The 4,493-nt window shown below is 42.6% G+C and overlaps 1 long non-coding RNA gene across 1 annotated transcript; it reads left to right on the forward strand.

The window, feature by feature from the left end:
- Positions 1 to 294: 294 nt before the first annotated feature.
- LOC308462784 lies at positions 295 to 4,493 on the forward strand. The gene is made up of 2 exons (XR_013979352.1): positions 295 to 1,081; positions 3,920 to 4,493. It is a non-coding gene; the product is annotated as an uncharacterized lncRNA (long non-coding RNA).

Below are 4,493 nucleotides of genomic sequence, written 5' to 3' on the forward strand. Positions count from 1 at the left end.
GCTTCCAAGAGGGTCAGAAAGGGCTTGGGGGTATAAAAGTTTAGGAGATATAGTGCAAAAAATTAATTGCAATATATATATTCCAATATATATATACTAAATATAGTTTTTCCTCACTGGCAAGGGAAATACACTCTGTTCATGCCCATATCCTGTATTTAATATGATGGTTCCACAATGCAACAGTATTCTCAGACCATGCTGCTTTATTGTGGAAGAAAATTGTACACAGATGCAGAGTTTCACTCTTTTATTTTTGTGTCAAGAGAATCATTCTAACACCCCTCCTTCCCTCCCTGAAAGATGCAAAGATATAAAAGCAAGCTGCCTTTTGAAAATTTCAAAGAGCTTTTAAAAAGGGTTTGGAACTTGTTCCACTTCCTTATTTTTTTACCTTTCATGATTCCTAGGAATGGTGATTGATGGCTGATGCAATTGATTATATATTGCTGACTGATGCAAGTTGATTATATATTTGTGAATGAGGCAAGTCGATTTTTTAAGGAGGTGTGGATTAGGTAGGCTCTCGGTAAAATACAAATGAAACCAAATTTCACTCCTGTCCCTGCTAAGCACACTTACTAGGAGCAGGGGGCTAACTTCTGAGTAAACACAAACAGGATTGCACCGCCTGACTATTCTGTTATACAAAAGTTCTCTCCACACACAGAGACAAACTTCGTGCTCATACACAAAAAACCCCAATCTTAATTATACAAGTGCAATCACATGCATTTCCATTTAAAAGCAAGTCCCATTAACTCATAAGAACACAAGAGCCCTGCTGAATCAGGCCAGAGGCCCGTTGAGTCAGTATCCTGTTCTCACAGTGGTCAACTACATGGGTATTGATTGAAAGCCCGCAAGTGGGATCTGAGGGTGCTGGGTTCTGACACCAGTCCAACTTAAACTGTGATCAGACAATACTGTTCCAAAGATGGGTGAAAATCTGAACGGATGCCTCTTATTTTGTAGATTTTCATTTGCTGAATCCCAGTGCTGATGTGTCATCTTGCTGCAGCTACATCTGCTTGTTATCTGAAACAACCCATTTCTATTATTTGGTGTGAGAAAAAGACGGGTGAGCTATGGGACAACACAAATTGCAGGTTGTCAGGTTAGCTTTCTTTATATTACCTTTAGAGAAGGGGTTGGGAACCTATGGTCCTCTGAATTCAACTCCCATCATGTCCTGCCATAGTGATCAATGATCAAGGGTGGTGCTGGGCCAGTAGTGCCTTTGCTTTATGAAACAACTGCAAACGTGAATGTTAAGTCGAAGATTTCAGGAAAAGCCAAGGAAACGAAGAAGGAAAGAGACACTCCACTGCTGCTGGCAGAATCAAATAAACATAATTGAGCTTTGACATAAACTTTTGAATGGAATGTCTTCTCCATTTAAGGAACACTAGGCAACTTAAGGAACTAGGTGACGTCAAGAACTGTTCAACCCCCAGAACCTAACTTCATTCATTGCACCACAGAGAGCCTTTCAGAAATAGCAGCAAAAGATATTTCTCTGGAAGTTCCTATATTGTAGACTTAATAGTTATAACTAGAGGCATTGTGAAATTGCCTGCAACTTTCTCAGAACTTGTGGTGTGCATCCCCAACCCCATCCCTGAAATTCCACGCAGAGGACAGCCAGCTGTCTATAGTGTTGACGTTCTTATGAGTAGACGTCCTACGTGGTTTGCTGAATTTAGGGACAAGAAATGAATGACTGTCGTAATGAGTGTCTGGCAAAACCAACATTCAACTACAGGTGTGGACCCCACTCCCCACCAGGGAAGAAGGGGTGAAAGAAAATCTACAACAGGAACAAGGTGGGGGAGAAAGATTGTCAGTGGGATCTGCTGCCTGCTGCTGTGGATTCTGCTGCCTGAGGCGGTTGCCTCACCTGGTCTCATGAGTGGGTTGGCCCTGTTCACCTATTCTGGAAGGGAGGGAATCGAAAGGAGGGTGGTAGTTACCAAATTATGGAAGAGGGGGAAACCTTTGTTTGAACTGCTTTGCTCAAATCTGGAGGAAGCTGATTCAAATATTCGTTTGCAAGCTTTGCCTGCATTGTTGCAGAAAGATGGCCTAGTGGTATTACAGTCAGAATCTGGTGATGTAAATCACCCTGATACTGATGTCATCATTCTTCTATTAGCACATTTTGCTGATATCAACCGGACACACATCCTGGACAGTGCAAATTGAAAAACCAGGAAACCCATTAATAAGGGCTGGGCAAAAACCAGGAAACTGATTAATAAGATCTGTGCAATCCTATAAAACACAGCTAGGAAAGCATTGTTGGAACGGACCACCTTTATTGTAAGAAAAGCCCAGCTTTTTCTTTCATCAAAGAATTTAAGGAGCAAATGTAAGGAACTGCAAGAAAACTTTGTTCAATTAGGATTGTCTTGGTAGACAATGAGTCCTGGAAATATTTGTATTTTCAAAGCTTAAGGATAGAAGAACAAAGCCCAGTTTGGATGTTTTGGGAGAAGGAATTAGAACTGGAAAAGAGCAGCTAAACCATTTTTTGTTTTAAAAACATTTCACTCATTCTTTCAAGAGCAATAATAGTTCATAAGAGAGTCCCCACAATTTCTCACAGATTTTGAGTGAACAAAGCCAGCTAAGAAGGAATGTTGAGAGATGTAAAAGTGAGATCTGCTGGAACTGTTCTGTGTGCCCTATCCCAGACTCTCCACATTCTGTGGCCATTGAACATGTCCCGTTCTCACTGGGATGCTTTTGGGGGGGGGGCTGCCCCCTTAGTTTTCCTCCTGCATTCTGTAACAGAGCATAATGCTTAAGTATGAATCTCTCTCACACACAAACTTCAACATGTTGTGGGTATGGAAGTTTTAACATCTCTGAACCTGCACGTCTCGTCTCTCTGACTTGATTTGCATATCCTATTAAACAGAAATGGGGTGGCGGAGAGTAACTGCCACTGAACTCAATAGTGCACAGAATCAATAAATGAAGGTCTTTTAGGAAACGTGGTCCAACTCCCATCTTGATCCAGGAAACCCAGAGCTGAGCATCTCCCCAGAAAATGGTCTGTCCAAATCAATGGGGAACTTCACCAATTACTTTGATAGAATATGGACCACCTCCCAGGTTACTGGGATTTTATTGTTTATTTATTTCATCTATGAATTGCTTCTTATGAAGCACCTCAACACGATTTCAAGATAGAATACTAATAAAAAATCATATACAAAACAACTGTTCATACCAAAAATCATTTCAAATAAATTCAGATCCCCATTGAGATAAAAAAAAAGTCCCCTTAGAAGCCTTGTTGGAAGTATTTGTATCAACGTGAGCACCCAATTCAAGGTGCTCAAATGAGTGTTTAAAGCCCTGAACAAATATCTGAAAGACTGCCTCCTTTACTATACACCTGCGCAGCTGTTAAGAGCAGTAGAAGACGCCCTCTTAGCAATTGCACCAGCCTCAGAGATTCGGGGGGGGGCGGGCGGGTTGACCCTAGAAAGGACATGATTCTCTTTGATACCCCCTAAAGCTCTGGAATTCCCTCTCCACAGATGTGTGTCCTGGCATCTTAACTGTACAGCTTACATCTTATGCTCAATACCTTGGCCTTTGACACACGCATATCTATGTACAGTTGTACATCGGAAGTCAAACGGAATCCTTTCCGGAAGTCTATTCAACTTCCAAAATGGTTTGGGACCCAAGGCGCAGCATCCGATTGGCTGCAGGAAGCCCCGTTGGACGTTCGGGTTCCAAAGAACGTTTGCAAACCAGAACAATCACTTCCGGGTTTGCGGTGTTCAGGAGCCAAAACAGTCGCCTCGCAAGGCATTCAACTTCCGAGGTATGACTACGACTGTATTTATAACCTTTAGAAGACACCTGAATGTGTAATGTTTTATTATGTTTTCATATACAGTGGTACCTCTGGTTGCGAACGGGATCCGTTCCGGAGGCCTGTTCACAACATGAAAAGAGCGCAACCCGCAGCGGCGCGTCTGCACAGGCGAGGGTTGTGATTTGCCGCTTCTGCGCATGCACGAGAGGCGAAACCCGGAAGTAACCCTTTCTGGTACTTTCGGGTCGCTGCGGGACGTAACCTGAAATAACGTAACATGAAGCGGATGTAACATGAGGTATGACTGTATGGTGGAAGCTGCCCAGAGTAGTAGCAGGGGCAACCCAGTCAGAGGAGCAGGATACTGATACTACTACGACGACTACTACTACTACTACTACTGGGACTCAGTGCTATTTTTCTAGAAAAAGAAGTCCTGGAACTCACCATGAACGCCTTCCTTGTTCTCTTAGAATGGCAACGGCACCCACTTGAGTGAGTTCCAGCTGGGGGGAAAAAGCCCTGAACTCACTCTAGCTATTACTGTAGTTTGTTTTAAACTGTTTTTAAGGCTGTATTTATATTGCTATAACCCACCCTGGGACCTTCTGGTCAAGGGCGGATTAATATAATAACAATAAAACAATACTTTTGA

Source organism: Podarcis pityusensis (assembly GCF_964106645.2).
Source record: "Podarcis pityusensis genome assembly, chromosome: 14".
Taxonomy (NCBI): Eukaryota; Metazoa; Chordata; class Lepidosauria; order Squamata; family Lacertidae; genus Podarcis; species Podarcis pityusensis.